At 42.4% G+C, this 21494-nt stretch overlaps 1 protein-coding gene across 2 annotated transcripts in view; it reads right to left on the reverse strand.

Moving 5' to 3' along the window:
* arhgap24 (Rho GTPase activating protein 24) overlaps nucleotides 1–20878 on the reverse strand; it is a 233485-nt gene extending 212607 nt beyond the window's left edge. The window contains exons 1-2 of one of the 2 annotated variants that reach the window (XM_034296914.1): nucleotides 20342–20878; nucleotides 20168–20229 (exon numbers count right to left, since the gene is read on the reverse strand). The gene's annotated coding sequence lies outside the window, so the exon portion shown is untranslated. Of the gene's footprint in view, nucleotides 1–20167 lie in introns of both variants that reach the window. The other variant, XM_034296915.1, reaches the window with a different exon arrangement.
* Nucleotides 20879–21494: the final 616 nt, after the last annotated feature.

Here is a 21494-nt window from a genome sequence, read left to right on the forward strand (position 1 = left end):
TGATGCAGCTTTATCCAACCACTTCTGTATATTTTTTTACCGGTCTGACCCCCACCATACAATGCACCACAGAACATACAGTTAAAAAACACATCTTTCCACTGAAAAAGCAGAGAATTTAAAAAAACATAATATCCCTTTGCCTTTTCTCCCGTCATCCTGTGATGACCTGTAAACAACCTTTCCACAAGACTCAACACAACAATTGATGCTGTGGCTCCATTGAAAATAAAGACAGAAACCTCCTTGGAGGGATGAAGAAACAATCCAATTCAAACCATAAGTCATCCAACTGTTCACTTGACCCTATCCCTACATCCTTTTTAAACTGCATATATGAGGACATACTAACAATTGACAACTATTCTCTTTTTACTTGCCTTTTTCCCACTGCTCTGAAAGCCGCCTTAGAAATTATATTACTTAAAAAAAGCACACGATACCCTGAAGCGTTAAACTACAGACCAATCTCTAATCTACCATGTTGAAGTAAAGTTCTGGAGAAGCATGTTTTAATACAATTGAAATAGCATCTGAATGCCTGTTCTACATTTGAAAAATTGTCTGGCTTCCACACACAACATAGTATTGAAACAGCACTCCTAAAAGTAACTCCTAAAAGTAAAATACATTAGAATAAACACAGATAATAAAACGCTGTCTATCCTTTTACTACTGGACATAAGTGCCGCCTTAAACACCATAGATCACACAATCCTTCTACACAGGCGTCAAAATTGTGTTGGACTATCTGGTTCAGTTTTAAACTGGTTGAAGACGTACCTCAGTGGCAGAAACTCTTTTGTTAAACTTAGTGACCACAAAATCAAAGACAATAAATATGGACCACAAAGTTTGATTTTGGGTCCTATGATGTTCAACCTGTAAATGCTTCCTCTTGGTAGCATCATTTGAAAGCATGGAATTAATTAATTAATTAATTTTTTACAGCTACACTGATGAAACCCTGAGGTTTTGATTATTGGTGCCAAGGCCCAAAGAGAGGAACTGACTGCTCATTTTATTTCACTTGGTCTACACTTAACCCATCAAGCAAAACATCTTGGTGTGATTTTAGACTGTGACCTGAACTATGAGGCTCATATCAGACAAGTGATAAACAGCTTTTTACCATTTAAGAAACATAGCAAAGTTTAGCCCGTTTCTCTGCCAGGCTAACACTGAGAGACTGATTCATGCATTCATCACCAGCAGACTTGAATATTGCAACTCTCTTCTGTCTGGCCTTAAGCAAAAAGGCATTGGAAAACTGCAATTTATTCAAAATGCAGCTGCACATGTTCTTATGAATACTCAAGAGAACACAACACCAATTTTAGGACTTTTAAGACATTGGCTGTCTGTGAATTTTGCCCTTATTGATTTTTAAAGCAATACAGGGCCTTTTACCTGAATACTTGTTTTGACATGGGTTTCAGATATGTGCCCAGTTGATCCCTCAGATCCTCTGGTATTTGTCTTACTATTAATTTTATGAAGTCATATATCCCTTTTGTTTTAATCTTACGGTAAATTTTATATCTTTACCATAATACCTGATATCTGTTATCCCCAAAATAATATTTGCAGCTTTTATAAAGCACCTTGAAATGCATTTTGTAAGAAATGTGCTAAATAAATAAAGTTTGATTTGATTTGAAACACACGCTTTTTCAAAAATCTTTGATCAGACTGTGAATCTTAAGGAAACTTAAAATCAAAGAGCCTCCTACAGAAGAGATGAGGTAATACAAACGCATAGATTTGGAAAGGGTACAAAATAAGAGTCAGGGAGAGCTGTGACTCACTGGCTTGGACAGGAGCCTATTGTAACCACAATATTTGCTCAGAAAATGTGCAAGCTTTTTGATTGGTTCTTATTAACTAGCTATTTGCATGTGCAACGTCCCAAGCTTCCTCATCAATTCACAATGCCATAGGTTTTGGAAGATAGACAGTTTGGTGTTGTGGGGCGGTACATCAGAGATTTGTATTAATTCAATTTGAACAGAGGTTATCCAATCAGTGATGCACATCCCCTTCATTATCATGCAAAGATGGGGACAAGTCACACATGGTCAAGTCCAAGCAAGTCTCAAGTCTTAACCATCAAGTCTCGAGTCAAGTCTCAAGTCACAGTTGAGATAAATCAAGCAAGTCAAGTCAAATCAAGGGTTCACACTAAGCAAGTCAAGTCGAGTCACAGTACTAAAGAGATGAACACACACATACTGTCCTCTGTTTCTGACATGCGCTCGGTGCGAAGCTCGATTTCAAAATCAAATATTTTTCTCCTTCGCGGTACAATTTTTTGGGGGGACAAAGCGGAGGGATCTTGAATCAGCCTGAAGGGGTTGTATTCGCTATAACAACCGCCTCGCTATACCTTATCCCGCTTATTACATGGCTACCTACCAAATAAATCAATAATTTGAAACAAAAGATTGATTTCAAAAGGAATTTATTGATTTAAAAACGATTTTATTGCTTCCTCTAAGAAAATAGTCCGTTCCGTCTCTGGTTAGAATCCTGCTGCGTCCATAGTAACGCGCTGTTTTTCATGGCAACGGTCTGTTATCAAGAAATAACACGCATTCTGCACTGGAATTCAGCTAATCCATGTAATAAGGTCTAATAATAACAACCTTATAAACTAATTATTGTGACTGAAAAACTGCCTAATATGTAATTACGCTGTATGAGTGAAAAAAAAAACCTCTTCGAAATGTTTAGGTGCTAGTAATCACATCGGCGCCTCCATGTTAGCCTTTCATGCAGTAAAGTTAACTGTTATGGTGTAAGCACAATGCTTTTTAGTTTCCACACGCAGTCCACAAACACTTGAAAATGCCCACATTTAATACAGACATTATAGCCTACGTGTAATAATATACATGCCCGCTCATATTCAACTGAATATAAAGAGATTACTTTCTTACCTTTCCTTGTGGTTCTTAAAATAACGAATGAAATTTGACGTTGTTGCATATTTTGCATCTGGCAAATCTTTTTTTATTCCCACGGTCCAGTTCAAAGTCCTTGTATCCAAACGATACTATTTGTGGAGCTCGACTAACGTTACTGTCTGCCATGTTTGGCGCGGTTTGAATTGTGCAGCGTTAAAGGCACATACGCTGATTAGTGGTGCTGATTTCACAACATATAAAATAATTTTATTGCTGTTTGTTTATTATTAGTTCAAGTCATTGTCGAGTCTTCCACTTCAAGTCAAGTCTCAAGTAACTTGTTCTCAAGTCAAAGTCAAGTCATTTTCATACTTTAATCAAGCAAGTCACAAGTCCTTAAAATTGTGACTCGAGTCAGACTCGAGTCAAGTCATGTGACTCGAGTCCCCCACCTCTGTTATCATGTCACCTTATAATAATTTAATTTCAGTGTCATTGTTTTAAAATGTAACATCAAACAGAACAAAATGTACATGTTACACTTGTAATTTAGTAAAATCCAAAAATTGGTTTTTACTTTAGTAGATTTGACAAGACAAAAGGCGTAACACATGCTCACTCTGATGAAGGCCATTGAAGGCGAACATTTTACACTTTCATCATCATCATCATCTTCTTCCGCTTCATCCGGGGCCGGGTCGCGGGGGCAGCAGTCTAAGCAGGGATGCCCAGACTTCCCTCTCCCCAGACACTTCCTCCAGCTCTTCCGGGGGGGACACCGAGGCGTTCCCAGGCCAGCCGGGAGACATAGTCCCTCCAGCGTGTCCTAGGTCTTCCCCGGGGTCTCCTCCCGGTGGGACGGGACCGGAACACCTTCCCTGGAAGGCGTTCCGGAGGCATCCGAAACAGATGCCCAAGCCACCTCAGCTGACCCCTCTCGATGTGGAGGAGCAGCGGCTCTACTCCGAGCTCCTCCCGGGTGACCGAGCTTCTCACCCTATCTCTAAGGGAACGCCCAGCCACCCTGCGGAGAAAGCTCATTTCGGCCGCCTGTATCCGGGATCTTGTCCTTTCGGTCATGACCCAAAGCTCATGACCATAGGTGAGAGTAGGAACGTAGATTGACCGGTAAATCGAGAGCTTCGCCTTGCGGCTCAGCTCTTTCTTCACCACGACAGACCGATACATCGACCGCATTACTGCAGAAGCTGCACCGATCCGTCTGTCAATCTCCCGTTCCATCCTTCCCTCACTCGTGAACAAGACCCCTAGATACTTAAACTCCTCCACTTGAGGCAGGCACTCTCCACAAACCTGAAGTGAGCAAGCCACCCTTTTCCGACTGAGGACCATGGCCTCAGATTTGGAGGTACTGATTCTCATCCCCACCGCTTCACACTCGGCTGCAAACCGTCCCAGCGCATGCTGAAGGTCCTGGTTTGAAGAGGCCAACACGACAACATCATCCGCAAAGAGCAGAGACGAAATCGTGTGGTCCCCAAACCTGACACCCTCCGGCCCCTGGCTGCGCCTAGAAATTCTGTCCATAAAAATTATGAACAGAACCGGTGACAAAGGGCAGCCCTGCCGGAGTCCAACATGCACTGGGAACAAGTCTGACTTACTGCCGGCAATGCGGACCAAGCTCCTGCTTCGGTCGTACAGGGACCTGACAGCCCTTAGCAAAGGACCCAGGACCCCATATTCCCGAAGCACTCTACACAGGATGCCGCGAGGGACACAGTCGAATGCCTTCTCCAAATCCACAAAACACATGTGGATTGGTTGGGCAAACTCCCATGAACCCTCCAACACCCCGTAGAGGGTATAGAGCTGGTCCAGTGTTCCACGGCCCGGACGAAAACCACACTGTTCCTCCTGAATCCGAGGTTCTACTATCGGCCGTATTCTCCTCTCCAGAACCCTGGCATAGACTTTCCCGGGGAGGCTGAGAAGTGTGATCCCCCTGTAGTTGGAACACACCCTCCGGTCCCCCTTCTTAAAAAGAGGGACCACCACCCCGGTCTGCCATCCCAAAGGCACTGTCCCCGACCGCCACGCGATGTTGCACAGGCGTGTCAACCAAGACAGCCCCACAACATCCAGAGACTTGAGGTACTCAGGGCGGATCTCATCCACCCCCGGTGCCTTGCCACCGAGGAGTTTCTTGACCACCTCAGTGACTTCAGCCCGGGTGATGGACGAGTCCACCTCTGAGCCCTCATCCTCTGCTTCCTCAATGGAAGATGTGACGGCGGGATTGAGGAGATCCTCGAAGTACTCCTTCCACCGCCCGACGACATCCCCAGTTGAGGTCAACAGCTGGCCACCTCTACTGTAAACAGCGTTGGTAGGGCACTGTTTCCCTCTCCTGAGGCGCCGGACGGTTTGCCAGAATCTCTTCGAGGCCAGCCGATAGTCCTTCTCCATGGCCTCACCGAACTCCTCCCAGGACCGAGTTTTTGCCTCCACAACCACCCGGGCTGCAGTCCGCTTGGCCTGTCGGTACCCGTCAGCTGCCTCAGGAGTCCCACAAGCCAACCAGGCCTGATAGGACTCCTTCTTCAGCTTGACGGCATCCCTTACTTCCGGTGTCCACCACCGGGTTCGGGGATTGCCGCCTCGACAGGCACCGGAGACCTTACGTCCACAGCTCCGAACGGCCGCTTCGACAATGGCGGTGGAGAACATGGTCCACTCGGACTCAATATCTCCAACCTCCCTCGGGATCCAGGCGAAGCTCTGTCGGAGGTGGGAGTTAAAGATCTCTCTGACAGGAGACTCGGCCAGACGTTCCCAGCAGACCCTTACAGTACGCTTGGGCCTGCCGAGTCTGTCCAGCTTCCTCCCCCGCCATCGGATCCAGCTCACCACCAGGTGGTGATCAGTTGACAGCTCCGCCCCTCTCTTCACCCGAGTGTCCAAGACATACGGCCGCAGGTCAGATGAAACGACAACAAAGTCGATCATCGACCTGCGGCCTAGGGTGTCCTGGTGCCATGTGCACTGATGGACACCCTTATGCTTGAACATGGTGTTCGTTATGGACAAACTGTGACTAGCACAGAAGTCCAATAACTGAACACCACTCGGGTTCAGATCAGGGGGGCCGTTCCTCCCAATCACACCCCTCCAGGTGTCACTGTCGTTGCCCACGTGGGCGTTGAAGTCCCCCAGTAGAACGATAGAGTCCCCAGTTGGAGCACTTTCCAGCACCCCTCCCAGAGACTCCAAGAAGGTCGGGTACTCTGCACTGCCGTTCGGCCCATAGGCACAAACAACAGTGAGAGACCTATCCCCGACCCGAAGGCGCAGGGAAACGACCCTCTCGTTCACCGGGGTAAACTCCAACACATGGCGGCAGAGCTGGGGAGCTATAAGCAAACCCACACCAGCCCGCCGCCTCTCACCATGGGCAACTCCAGAGTGGTGAAGAGTCCATCCTCTCTCAAGGAGTGTGGTTCCAGAGCCCAAGCCGTGCGTAGAGGTGATTCCGACTACCTCCAGTCGGAACCTCTCAACCTCACGCACTATCTCAGGCTCCTTCCCCGCCAGCGAGGTGACGTTCCACGTCCCTAGAGCTAGTTTCCGTGTCCAGGGATCGGGATGCCTAGGCCCCTGCCTTCGACTGCCGCCCGATCCTCTACGCACCGACCCCTTATGGTCCCTCCTGTGGGTGGTGAGCCCACGGGAAGGCGGCCCCACGTCGCTCCTTCGGGCTATGCCCGGCCGGGCCCCATGGGGAAAGGCCCGGCCACCAGGCGCTCGCGTGCGAGCCCCAACCCCGGGCCTGGCTCCAGGGTGGGGCCCCGGCTGCGCCATACCGGGCGACGTCACGGAACTCAAATAATTATTCATCATTAAGGGGTGTTTTGAACCGCTCTTAGTCTGACCCGTCGCCTAGGACCTGTTTGCCTTGGGAGACCCTACCAGGGGCATATAGCCCCAGACAACATAGCTCCTAGGGTCACTCGGGTACTCAAACCCCTCCATTTTACACTTTCATTTTGGTATAATAAAACAAGTGTCATACCTTTTTTCTTGCCACAATTATCTAATTTGGTGGCTGAAACTTGACTCATGTTGGTAGAGCGCATTATACTATTTTTCCAAATTAAGTAAATTTTTCATAATCTGTTCCTATATTGAATATCATTTTCACTGGATATTCATTACCATGAGGAAAGATAAATCCTGTGACGTTAGAGTTTTTAGATATAATGAAAGCTATTTTTAACTTAATTTGATTAGTTAAATCCCCCCACCAAGGTGATAAAGAATTTTCTTTTGATCTAAAGTGGACACCTGTGGGATATGCCAATCATGGAATTTGTGCACAAAACGAGGGCAGAGAAAATAAAAAAATGATAAAGAAAACAATGTAAAACATTGCACCTTTTTCTTTCCTTTCCAAAAAAGTTGAAAAGGTTTTGAGTGAGGACCAGAAGGGTTAAAATTAAGAGACCACTGCAAATTGAACACTTCTGTTCCTCACTCAAAACTTTCCTATTGAACATTTTTGGAAAGAAAAGAAAATGGTGCAGTGGTCTCATTACTTTGTCCCATTTGTAAAGAAAACATGAGTGAGCAGGTAAAACACATCTTTTATTTCTTATGGGATTCACATTCAACTGTAGGTCATAAAGGAATGGCATAATCATAAAACAAAACATGACAAAACATTTTTTTTTTCATTGACCCCTGTTCAAATGTCTGCATAACCTTAGTTCTTAATTATTGCCCCCTTTATCATCAATGGCAGCAGTCTTTTGTAATAGTCTATGAGGCCCCAAATTCCTGCAGGTGGTATAGCTGCCCATTCGTCTTGGCAAAATGCCTCCAGGTCATACAAAGTCTTTGGTTGTCTTGCATGAACCGCACGTTTGAGATCTCCCCAGAGTGGCTCGATGATATTAAGGTCAGGAGACAGTGATGGCCACTCCAGAACTTTCACCTTTTTCTGCCATAACCACTGGAGGGTCACCTTGACTGTCGTGCTGGAAAGAACATCCAAGAACATCCCATGTGCAGCTATAGTGCAGAATAAGTCTTTTTTGTGGCATTGGCGCAGTAAAGGCTTCTTTCTGGCAACTTGACCATGCAGCTCATTTTTGTTCAAGTATCGTTGTATTGTGCTCCGTGAAACAACCACAGTCTTTTTCCAGAGCAGCCTGTATTTCTCCTGAGGATACCTGTGGGGGTTTTCATTGTATTCCCAACAATTCTTAGGCAGTTTTGGCTGAAATCTTTCTTGGTCTACCTGACCTTGGCTTGATATCAAGAGATCCCCAAATTTTCCACTTCTTAATAAGTGATTGATAAGTGATTGCAAGGCTTTGGATATCTTTTTAAATCCTTTTCCATCTTTATAAAGTTCCATTACCTTTGTTATGCAGGTCTTTTGACAGTTATTTTCTGCTCCCCATGGCTAAGTGTCTAGCTTGCTCAGTGCATCCATGTGAGAGCTAACAAACTCGTTGACTATTTATACACAGACACTAATTGCAATTTGAAAAGCCACAGGTGTGGGAAATTCACCTTTAATTGCCATTTTCACCTGTGTGTGTCAACTTGTGTGTCTGTAACAAGGAAATACTCTGGCCTGAAAGATATGAAAGGCTTGATGAATAAATGCACTGGTTACAGTAAACAAATGTGTGGTTTTTCTTTGAAGTAAATTGTGATTTCTTGCCCACTTCTACCTTCTCAGAGTTACATATTTCTCCAGACCAACATTGTCTCAGTCACTAGTTTTATGCTGCTATATCTTTGTGCCGGGGGAGTCTGCACTGTCTTAATCCCTATTTTTTATGTTGCATTCGTTTATGTGCTGGAAACAAGGATCAGTCCGAATTATATGCTACAATATTCTTTTGGATCCAGTGAATGCGGTCTAAATGTTTTCTGGTATCCTGCTATGAGGGAAAGAGCCCTTTGACCACACCTCAGGACTATCTAGTCTGACGACTCCTATCTGTCGCTGTCCAAAGTCTTCCGAGGTGTGTTGCTCTCTCTATAAGTAATTGTATAATATTATATATTTTATTTCCAATATTGTGAGGAATGGCCATTTCTTTTGCAGTAAAGAATGTAAAGAAATGCATAGAATAAATTAATGAAGGACTAGTTAATACCTCATATTAAATGATATGGCAGTATTTTTTATGACAGTACCTGGTTTTTAAAAGATAACTGAAAAGACAATTAAGCAATTAGCAATTAAGATGTTTTGCAAAATGAGAATTGATTTCAATGGCTTTGTTAAGCATTTTAAGAGCTTTTCCTATATACTGATTACCCATTATTAATTTACCAACATAATATTTATTGACTTTTTACCCAACTTTTCTACACTGGGACTCAATTTGGACATAACGAACAGAGCACTCACCCGAAGCTAAGTACCATTATACCTTATCATTGTAGTTGTTATAATTTCAACATCGAGGAGAACTATCTTATCAGTCAGAGTCAAGGCCTGAGCCTTCTTCGGAGGGGAATGATTGGCAGACATTTTCTACCGGTGGCCCAGGAAAAACTGAAAACTTTAGTCATTACGATTCCACTTCCTGCAGTATTAGACTAAAGAATCAGCCGGCGATTGTACATTGTTTACCGTGGGGCAGAGCCACCAATGTAGCCGCAAATCTGGTGTTGGTGCTAGTGAAGTCTGAAACTGGTAAGTATAGAGATATTGCAAAATATAGCATCAGCGTGTAAATTACTGCCTCTGGCCTCCTCTCAGCTAAGCTCTACAACAGACTTGCGTAATTCAATCGCTGGCTGAAAACTGAGTTTGTACATTACTGGCTCTCTTTTTGAGACTCTCCCAGAAATAGGGCCAAACCTGATCTTCTGTTAGCCAGCCTGCTAGCATTGTAGACTCTATCAATAGCATAGCGTGAGTGGTAAGTATAGTTTTGCCTATTACGACTGTGACTGGTTCCAGGCTGAGATAAATTAAACAGGGTAGTGCTAACAATAGCAACCCTATTAAGATAAAGCCTTCCTCCACCTCGGTCACAAATAAAAATGACTGTATTACCTCGCATCACAAAATGGGACTCTTTAATATTAGAGCACTTGCTCCAAAGGCAATGGCAGTACATGAGTTAATCACTGATCATTAAGCAAATCTTTTTGAATTGCCTGATTAACTGCCTTAAATGAGGCCTCTCCTCCTGGCTACACTAGTGATCATATCCCCCGCACTTCCAGAAAAGGGGGTGTTGCTAATATTTATGACAGTAAATATAAATTTAATCTTAAACACATCACTAGTTTTCATTCTTTTGAAGTTTTACTCATGAAAGCTAACCAGGCCGTTAAATAATTTTTCATAGCTACTGTTTACAGGAACCCCGGGCCATACCCAATGTTCCTCAGTGAGTTTCCAGAATTATTGTCTAACCTAAAAAATTGGATCGAATGTGGCGCTCCACCAAGATGGAAGCTTGGATAGACATTACACTACAATACCGAAAAAGCACTCACATTTGCTCGATCAGCTTATTTCTTCAACCTGATTGAGGTGAACAAATACAATCCAATTTCTCTTTGATACAGTTAAAAATAAAAAAGCAATGCTCAACAAAGTGAAGTGAGTCTTTATTTCAACAGTAAGGAATACATTAACTTCTTTGATGAGAAGATCATTACCATTAGAAAACAAATAACTGACTCCTCCTTAAATAAGTATAATCAACTTTCGCTGTTCATAATCAACTTTCGCTGATGCAGCAACCACAGCCTCCCAAATCCTAAAGGTGTATTGTTTTCCCTGACTGGAAATCTCATGTTTGAGAAGGGTCCACAAGTTCTCAATAGGATTTAAGTCAGCTAAGGAAGGGGGCCAGGTCATTATTCAAGCATCTTTGAGGCCCTTACTTGCTAGCCAAGCAGTGGAGTACTTGGATGTATGTGATGAAGCATTATCCTGCATAAACAATATGGCCTTCTTGAATGCTGAGGACTTCTTCCTGTACCACTGCTTGAAGAGAGTATCTTCCAGAAACTGGCAGTAGGTATGGAAGTTGGACCTTTTTTGGACCTTTTCAACCCGAAAAGGTCCAACTACCTCATCCTCAATGATAGCAGCCCATACCTGTACCCCTCCTCCACCTTGCTGGTGCCTGACTCGAAGTGGTTCCCTGTGTCCATTAGTGATGGCCACAGGCCCATTCAACTGGTCCGTCAAGAGTCTCTCTTATTTCATCTGTCCATAAACCATAAATCTGTCTTCAGGTATTTATTTGCACAATCTATACGCTTCAACATGTGAATCGTATTTAGTGGTGGTCTTCTTTCAGCCTTCTTGACCATGACCATGTCTCTGAGCACTTAACACCTTATACCTCTGGACAATCCAGGTAGGTTGCAGTTCTGGAATATGGTGGCAATGGAGGATAATGAGTTCCTGATAGCTTTACGTTTAATTCTTTTCAAGTCTTTTGCAGTAAATTTGCGTCTTTTCTTCTCCATAATTTTTTTGCACCCGAGTTGACTATTCGCAACAAAACATTTGAGTGTCCGGTGGTCAGGCCTCAATAGTTTAGCTATTTCAAGAGTGTCACATCCGTCTGAAAGGCATTTAGACTTTTCAGTGTCAGTTAAATCTATTTTTTGGCCCCTTTTACCTGAGGTCATGCAGCTGCCTAATAATTATGCACACCTTGATATAAGGTGTTACTCACTTTTGCCACACCCTCCCTCATTACACAAATACATATCACCTGAAAATGATTCAATCCAATGAGCATTCAAGTTTATATGATTTGGATTTAGAATATTTGAATAGAAAAAATAATACTATCAGATTACTCACTTGCATAATAATTGTGCATGCAGTGTATATATGCTGCATTTGGGTGATGTCATATGGAATCACAATGTAAATTTTCATTCTGAGTTTTGTTCGCAGATCTCACTGTGAACCTCGACGGCTGTAATGTCGGATCCCAAAAAACTGTAAGAAACCTTGGCCTTAACCTCGACCCTGACCTCTTCTTTGATGAACATATAAATTATATCTCAAGAGTTGTTTATTTTCATCTTCAGAACATTGCAAAAATCTGAAACCTTTTATAAAAAACTGATGAAGAAAAACGAATCTATGCTTTTGTTACTTCTAGATTAGACTGATAAATCAATAAACTTAAATTAGTGCTGAACACAGCTTCTAGAATCCTAAATAACACATTACTCCAGTACTAGCCTCTTGACACTGGCTACCTGTTAGGTTTAGGGCTGATTTTAAGGTTTTATTGTTAACCTATAAAGCAATACATGGACTTGCTATTACTTACCTCGCTGAAATGATCCAGCCATACATATCTACATGTACTTTAGATCACATGATGCAGGCCTTCTAACTGTACCTAGAATTTCTTAGACAAACAGCCAGAGGAAGGGCTTTCTCTCATAGAGTTCTACTCCTATTGAATGATTTGCCAACTAAGGTTCAATGTGGAGACTCTACTAAAGTGTCTACTAAAGACTCATCTCTTTAACATTGTCTATTTTTAAGTGCAGTATGACCCAGGGGTGTGAAGGTGACCGGAAAGGCTTGATACTGTCCCCCCTTGCTGTCTTGCCAGGTGGGCTCTCATCACCACTGGGATGCCCTCCCTCCAATGCAATTTGGGGGCATAGTCACTGGCTTGTTGTTGTCTCTCTGTTGTGGCCATCGTGCAATTTGGGGTTAACTCTGCTGGCAATACTCATCCCTCATTTCAGGGTGGTTGCAGTTGGTGGGTGTCCCTTTGGTGCTTGCCAATGTGGGTGGATCGATTTCCTGCTTGTTGGGCCCTGTCCGGGGCCTCCCCCGGATATGGCCACAGTGTCACTGGACCCGCCCATTCTCAGACCCAAGGTTTTATGCTGCTATATTATTGTGCCGGGGGAGTAGGGTCAGTTCTCCTACTCCTACAAATCCTTGTAGTTCTAAGGAACCTTGTATTTATTAATTATTACAATTGTGCCAGGTAAATAATATATTCACCTGGCACAGCCAGAAGAGGACTGGTCACCCCTCTGAGCCTGGGTCCTCTCTAGGTTTCATTCTTAGGGAGTTTTTCTTAGCCAGTGAAATTCAACACTACAGTTGTTTGCTCCTTGGGGTTTAAGGCCAGGTGATTTGAAAAAGCCCTTTATGACATCAGCTGATGTAAAAAGGGGTTTCTAAATAAATTTGATTGATTGATTGTTGTTCTAATGCACTTTCAAAATGTTCTGTGTCTCTTGCCCTGTTTAAACTTAGGAGGACATGAGGTCTTGGCCACACCTCCAGAGTATCAGGCTTGAAAGACCTCCTTGTTGTGTTGCAGATCAAGATGATACCTGACAATTTCAGCTTTCACTCTGCTGACCCCCCACCCCCTCTGTCTTTTTCTATAAACTAGAATCGGTCATAGCATATTCCGAGTCTTTTATACCAATGAGATGTTTACAAGGTGGTACCTTTCAGCTGTTATTCCCCTGTAACATTTGTTCAAGCAGAGTAAATTCCATATATTCTATACACCTAATTGCCTATACCCCTTGCCAGAAATGTAGACTTACCACAGCTTTATGGGACAACTGTGGCTCATAATTATAGCAACAAAAAAACAGAACATCACGTTGTCAACAGCATTATAGGGCTTGGTGCACCACAACCAATTATAAGTGGCATACCAATACACTTTAAATATGGGTGTCCCTTTCAAATAGATTTTGTACGTTTGCCCACTGACAAAGAAATGATCATTCTATAATTTTAATGGTAGGTTTATTTGAACAGTGAGAGACAGAATAACAACCAATAATCCAGAAAAACGCATGTCAACAATCTTATAAATTGATTTGCATTTTAATGAGTGAAAAAAGTTTTCGACCCCTCTCAATCAGAAATATTTCTGTCTCCAAGGTGTCTTTTATACAGGTAACGAGCTGAGATTAGGAGCACACTCTTAAATGGAGTGCTCCTAATCTCAGCGTGTTACTTGTATAAAAGACACCTGTCCACAGAAGCAATCAATTAATCAGATTCCAAACTCTCCACCATGGCCAAGACAAGAGCTGTCCAAGGATGTCATGGACAAAATTGTAGACCTACACAAGGCTAGAATGGGCTACAAGACCATCGCCAAGCAGCTTGGTGAGAAGGTGACAACAGTTGGTGCGATTATTTGCAAATGGAAGAAACACAAAAGACCTGTCAGTCTCCCTCAGTCTGGGGCTCCTTGCAAGATCTCACCTCGTAAAGTTGCAATGATCATGAGTAATGAGGAATCAGCCCAGAACTACACGGGAGGATCTTGTCAATGATCTCAAGGCAGCTGGGACAATAGTCACCAAGAAAACAATTGGTAACACACTATGCCGTGAAGGACTGAAATCCTTCAGTGCCCGCAAGGTCCCCCTGCTCAAGAAAGCACATGTACAGGCCCGTCTGAAGTTTTCCAATGAACTTCTGAATGATTCAGAGAACTGTGTGAAAGTGTTGTGGTTAGATGAGACCAAACTTGAGCTCTTTGGCATCAACTCATCTCGCCATGTTTGGAGGAGGAGGAATGCTGCTCATGACCCCAAAAACACCATCCCCACTGTCAAACATGGAGGTGGAAACATTGTGCTTTGGGGGTGTTTTTCTGCTAAGGGGACGGGACAACTTCACCGCATCACAGGGACGATAGACAGGGCCATGTACCATCAAATCTTGGGTGAGAACTTCCTTCCCCCAGCGAGGGCATTGAAAATGGGTCGTGGATGGGTATTCCAGCATGAAAATGACCCAAAACACACGGCCAAGGCAAAAAAGGAATGCCTCAAGAAGAAGTACATTAAGGTCCTGGAGTGGCCTAGCCAGTCTCCAGACTTTAATCCCATAGAAAATCTGTGGAGGGAGCTGAAGGTTCGAGCTGTCAAATGTCAACCTCAAAACCTTAATGACTTGGAGAAAAGAGGAGTGGGACAAAATCCCTCCTGAGATGTGTGCAAATCTGGTGGCCAACTACAAGAAACATCTGATTACCAACAAGGGTTTTGCCACCAAGTACTAAGTCATGTTTTGCAGAGGGGTCGTATACTTGTTTTACTCATTAAAATGCAAATCAATTCATAGATTTGCATTTTAAATCTATAAATTGATTTGCATATGTGGACCCTGGTCAAAGGGCCAACACATGCCCTTTGACCAGGGCCCACCAATGGAGGGCCCACCAAAACACGTGCGTTTTTCTGGATGTTTTTTTGTTATTCTGTCTCTCACTGTTCAAATAAACCTACCATTAAAATTATAGACGAATAATTCATTTGTCAGTGGGCAAACATACAAAATCAGCAGGGGATCATATACTTTTTCACTCACTGTATAGTGCTCTACCTTTGATTTGAGCATATTTGATTTGAGCATATACTAGGTAATGGCTGTTGTTTATTACTCACTTGGAACCAAATATACTAATCTGGTGAATCACTACCGAGGCAGTTTAGAGGTAAGACCAATCACACTGGCAGTCCAGTGCACCAATGGAGAAAAAAACAAATGTTTATAGTTAATGAACATACCATAGTGCTCATATTTCCAGACATTAAGTCTATGGTTCAGTTTAGACTTAGTTGGCCAAAGCAATGTAATATCCGGATGGCAACACTGGAATCTTAGCAGATAGATGCAAAGCTATAATTTGTGCCAGACTGCGCATGCCTTACATTGACAAGCTATCCTGTATACCCTTAAAACATCCACTCTTACCATCTGTGTACACACAATGCATGCCTGCATTCCCACTCACAAACGGTCAGCAGGCAAACAAACACACACACACACTAGCAGGCACTGCTCCCTGAACAGCTGATGCTTAAGACAAATACACCCAGCCGTTACCACTGCCTGTATCGGAAAAAAATAAACAGAGCCTCTGCCCACTTCTGAAAGCAGTGGTATGTGTGTATTAGTGTGTGTGTTTTTGTGTGTTCTGGAGATGCCCAGCTAAAACCACACAGGTGTGGACTTGAGGTCTTCTTTTAAAGATGTGTTGTCATGACTTCCAGAGTGACACCCTAATCCTGATTTTGCATTTATTATCTGCCATGCTTAAATAGCCAATTGGATGCTAGGGATCATTAGGTACAAATTGTGGTATGAGGGCTAGTGAATTTAGCAAAGGACACAAGGGATTACATCAGTAACGTCATCAGGACCAGGTTTTCGGGCTTTAAACCAGAATGGTTTTGGTCATCCGACTGTTATCATAAATGTATTGCCATGCGTGGTCAACAAAATCAAGGTGAGCAACTTATTGGGACAGCATTTTGAGACAAGCATGGGGAAGATTTTTTTCTCTCCACTGAATCTCCATTTTGACATTTCGGTACAGTAAGCCAGGGATGACTGAACTATATTCTGGTGTTTACATTAGTCCAGTTTCCTCATCAGCAGGACTGATAAGAACATTTTGTTACATCATGATATTATGTATAGCCCTGAAATAGAAACAATTTAGGACAAAGTGTCAGCTCAAATGTATTTAAATTGTGTGGTTCATGTATATGACAAATTTAGCCAATAACACAATATTTACAAAAGTCTGCAGACTTCAAATATGTCTACATTGAAATTAAATACCCCTCATCAGGAAAAACTGGTTCTTAATGATACCACAAGTTAGGTGTAGCACGCTAAATTCAGCTTCCCCATTCAGCAAACAAAAATACAGAACAGAATATATAACTGACAAATACCTATCCAAATGGATCCTTAAAGGGGAATAACAACGAATATCTATAATTTGTCTGAGTTCATAAATTGCCTTATGTAGTTGTGGAACTGTTGATTGAAGTAATTGTTTGAATGTCAGGCAAAGCTTTTTAACTTTGTTGTGCTTGCTTGATCCTGCTCTCCATGAGTGTGAGAGATGCATGCATGTTTCCACTTTCATATTTGAGAAATGCATGAATCTATGCTAACATTATATTTTAATAATATTTAATTGGGCTAATGAGAATATATGACCATGATCAAACAATATATGTTAATGGAACAATTCTTGGGTTAAATTGTGGCCCAACATCAACGGTAAATATATATTTCATGGGGAATATATAAACATTTATATTTAAACATTTGGTGGAAACAATTCATACAATGGCCTTTTCTCAATGAAAATGTGATTTGATATTACAACATAATATCACTTGCTGCAGCCTATGGTCTCAAATCCAGTGACTGACCAGAACCAATCCTACTCAGCTTCAGAGCCAAGCCCTCAGGTGGTGCTTTTCTTAGTTTCTTCTGATCTATGCAAGATTTGGATCTCAGGGCATAAAGGAAGTTCTCATACAATTGTTTTATTTATTTTTTGGCAGTTTGATCAGCATGTTTGGTTTTAATTTTGAATGGCTTTACTTTTGTGTCATTCTTTAATATAACACTTTCCAATATCATTGATGATGAGGAATATTAAGTTGGTGAAAGAGTCTTCCAAAGTATTCATTACATCGCAAATGGCTAAGAGTTTGAAACATGATTCAAAGTGTGTTTTTTCTAAAGTGTCAGAGGCATAACTGAATGTGCTTTATTTAGATACCATCTTCATATGGATTATGTGCTTGTTCTATTACCTCTGTTTACTGTGATACATGCAGGACTATATTTCTTTGGTGAACAAATTCTCCTTAAACAGACAAACTTCGACAAGTGAAAATTAAACACAATATTATTGCCTGTGCCAAAACTGCACCAATATTTTTCCATAACAACTTGTTTTCCATCTTCTTAAATATGGAGACAAATGTTTTCAGAATTTGCATCTCAATTGCTCAATCCTCATTTCCTAGTGTCACTATTTACATCATGTTCAGCAACCTTACATTATAACTTCAGGTTTATTTGATACTTGTTGATCACAGACATCTTCCCATGAATGTCTGAAGAGTTTGTTAGAAAATAATATGACTACGAATCTCCTGGCAAATTGGCATTGGCTAAATTAATTTATTACCAACCAATTATTTTCCACAGCACCTTCCCATTAACTACCATGCATATATCTGCTATAGGGCTCTTCTTTTGTCATGTGATTTGCTCAAATTAAATTGTTATGAAAAATCACTTCTGAATCTACGAGTTTTGAGCCATTGCCTTTCTCCTTTTTGTTCTTTCTCCCTCATCTCTCTCTTCTTGTTTTCTCTACCATCTCCCCCTTTCCTTGATAATCAGATATGACAAAGCCAAACCTGTACACCCCCACCCCGCTCACTGTGCAGCTGACAGCACGGTAACCTGATCCCCTGAGACATTCCTGATGAAGTCAGGGAACACACAAATACAGAGAGAGAGAAACACACACACACACGCAGACACCCATACACTAGTCTCCACCATTGCTGTGTTCTGTGATGTCTATTTCCCCAGTTGTCTGGACCGCTCACTTAGTGACACATGATTCAAAAGTTAACTCTAAATATCTGAATGTCCTTTTTGATTTGGCCAGTTAAAATCCAAGGGGCCCATGTCACTGGGTGTTTGCATGCATGTGTAAGTATTTGTTGGTCAATCAGTGAAAAGCTGGCTAGAGAATAACTAGGGTGTGTTCATGTAATACTTACCTCGTCGATACAGAAAATCCCCCCAATAATTGTAAAAGAGTAGGGGGAATTGGACTTTGTGAAACAGGGAAACATGCTATTTTTATCATAGGGGTTACGTTATGGCAAAAATATATGGTTGAGGTTTGGCTTAGGGGTTAGTGGTAGGGTTTATGATTAGGGTCAGGCGTTAGAGTTAGCAGTAGGTCTAGGGTTAAGGCTAATTTAAACTTACAGTTTGGTTTAGGATTAGGAAAATAATGGGGGGGACTGAGGCCTCTCTGTTAGTGTATTGAGGTGTCCTTGAGAGAAGCCGCTCATGCTCAAGTACATTGTATCTACCCACGATGTGCACCTGCATCCTGTAGCCAAATTGCTAGTGTTCTACTACTTCCCGAGGTGTATAAGTAGAATCCTTAAAATGGCAGTAAACTTTCTGCCAGTAGACATTTGACTTGAAATGAGATTGGATTAATTCTTTATGGTCAGACTGAACAATGTCACTAGATATGAAATTAAGATGGACACTAGAATATAAACTATTATTTTTACCCAGGTATGTTAATATGGATGAAAACAAACAAACATTCCTCTCCCTGTTTCTCTTTCTACTCTCTGAGAGTTCATTGGAGAAGTAAAACATTTTGTAATGCAAACAATTTAGTAATCAAATGTGTAAACATCTGGTCTGGAAGCACGTCTTAGAAGCTGATTCACCATATTTGTAATAAGGCAGAAGTGCACTGAGACTACAGTTCTGCTTGTGGCAGTAGGGGATTTGACAGACAGAACCACCAACCTACTGACTCACCCACATGAGAAATAAAACCCTGAGCAATGGAAAAACAACATTTCATATGCATCACCGAAAGAACAGCAAGGCTTTTAGCTTTTGACGAGACAATGATGAAAACCATGTATCACTGTATCTTTACAGTACCCAAAAGACCCTGCCAGTCCAAACGTTGCTCTTCAGACAGTTTTTCTGCTAACATTTACGGTATCGTACTACATAGTGACAAAACATAGCTTAAGCTTTCCAGGCATTTTAATGCTACATAAATACTTAAATATAACAATTCAAAAGTAATCTCATTGGGAGCAGTCATAAGACAGACATTACACCTTCAGCTCAGAAAGTCCTACTGATACCGACATAGAGACTAGAGAATGTAAACTTATTTTGACTAACAAGTTATAAAGCATTAAATTGGACCTACTGGCTTCAAAGATGCATTATTATGCTTTTTAAAAACATTTCAGCCATTGGTTTTTGATAAGAAGACAAATTGGGTCCTGATTTTTGTGTATCATGTCAACCACTTGTGTTCTACGACATTCACTTTGTGGGATATAATCTTGCAAAACAATCATAGAAAAATGTCTTCTGATAATCTGTGCAATATACAAATCCAAAGTGTACAATAAGATGCATTTGTCTTGGCTAAGATGCTGGAGTGCTACTGAGAGTGCCAGACAGTGAGTCCCGCTGCTTTCCCGACAGTCCTATTGATAGTCTGATAGTCTGTCAGTCAATCTGACGTGAACTGTATAGACGTGAACTCAACTGGTCTTAGTGTGAAATGGACAGAAGCTACAACGAATACAAAACACAACTAACAAACTGCAGACAAACCTAGGGGGAGGCAAAAATTAAATCCAAAATGCACACAAAGAGCAGAAACACTTACCCTATTAAATGGATCGCTTTAATATCCTGTTTGTAACGGTTTACAGTCCAGAATAATAAAATCTGAAATATAAAGTCAGTTTGTTCTCAGAAAGAGCTAACAATCCTCATGGTTCAGAGAAAGTCTCTACTTCCTATAGCAACAGCATTCCTCTGTCTATGTTGCTGTTGTCACCTTTATGGAGCTCTGTACAGCTGCCTGAAAGAGCTGACTGGAGAGAGACAGAGAGAGAGAGAAAGAGAAAATAGAGACAGTGAGAGAGAGAGAGAGAGAGAGAAGCATGGAGATTGACGTGAGTAGGGTTTGAACGAGCTCCTGTCATAAAGTTTTTCCTTGACTGCTCAGGACCATCTGCCTGCTGGGTAGGTCTCCGCTGGGACCGACAGGACGAATAGCAGCCGCAAACTGAAGATCAGCAGGGGAAGCAGCCTAAAGCCCCATGGGCTCTGAAGGCTGGGAGAGCAGTCCACTGAGTACAAGTCTATGGCTGCAGACTGCAAAACACACCCTTCCCAGCCTGAGCTGACACACAGTTAAAAGGAGAGCCCACGTTTGTACGCAGTACACGGAATATGAACAGTCTGAGTTAAACAGGTTGTCTGTGAGTGGCACACTAAACACCTTGCCAAGAGCTTTCCTAACACGGCTGAAGCCAAACTCAGCCAGCACAACAGCGTACGACCACACGGAACTTCCTAGTCCATGAGTGGGCTGTCTGCCTGCGTGTGAGAATGGGAGCGAAAGCTGCAGTGAGAGAGACAGAAAGAGGGAGGACAAGAAGCAGAAGGAGGGGGGAGCAGGCGGAGTATTTGGGTGAGCGAGTATATTTTGAGGAAGTCTGAAGATGAGTGGTATGACTGAGCAGTGAGGCAGCCCTCTCGCAGACAAGCAGGCTGGCTTTGCCTTAGGTCCGGTTTCAGATTCCACAAGAGCAACTGACTGCCCCCCTTAGCACCACCTCTCTCTTGCCCTCTTTCAATCAAACACACCTATGCATCCCCTCCCTCTCCATCCGCAAGCATAGTGGGGCGAGAAACCTCTCCTTAGGGTCAAAAGGGAGATTAATCCCAGCACTCATAGTCATTTGTCGAGATACTTTAATTGGGGCTAAAATGTATACTGCACATGCAGAATGTAAACACTATTTGGTAACAAGTTCTGTCCGGAAAAACACAAACACTAAATTGGCCATGTACATTGGTGCTCTAAATTGCAAGACAAACAAGTGAATGTATGCAGTTACGGGAAAAACAGTTGGTACTTTCTAGCTATGTAACTGGGTCTCATTTACACCTCTCTAAGCCAGCTGCACACATAACAATGCAAA

Source organism: Esox lucius, chromosome 14 (genome assembly GCF_011004845.1).
Source record: "Esox lucius isolate fEsoLuc1 chromosome 14, fEsoLuc1.pri, whole genome shotgun sequence".
Lineage (NCBI taxonomy): Eukaryota > Metazoa > Chordata > Actinopteri > Esociformes > Esocidae > Esox > Esox lucius.